Consider the following 229-nt stretch of genomic DNA (forward strand, 5'->3'; position numbering starts at 1 on the left):
AGATGTTTATTACAATGGCACATGCATTTTTAGGGAACTAACATTTGGAGCAAAGACTTGTACTTTGTCCACTCTGTTCGATGTAACTTCTGCTTGTAACAACAGAGTTTTAAATTTTGGTTCAGTTGGATAAAGGTTTAGCGCCAAACGAAAATTTGAACCCCAACGACCAGGGCGACAGAGGAGGTTAGAGAATGACGAGAGTGGAGACTTCATGGGAGAGGGTAGG

The sequence above is a fragment of the Varroa destructor genome, unplaced genomic scaffold (assembly GCF_002443255.2).
Source record: "Varroa destructor unplaced genomic scaffold, Vdes_3.0 BEIS01000002.1, whole genome shotgun sequence".
Lineage (NCBI taxonomy): Eukaryota > Metazoa > Arthropoda > Arachnida > Mesostigmata > Varroidae > Varroa > Varroa destructor.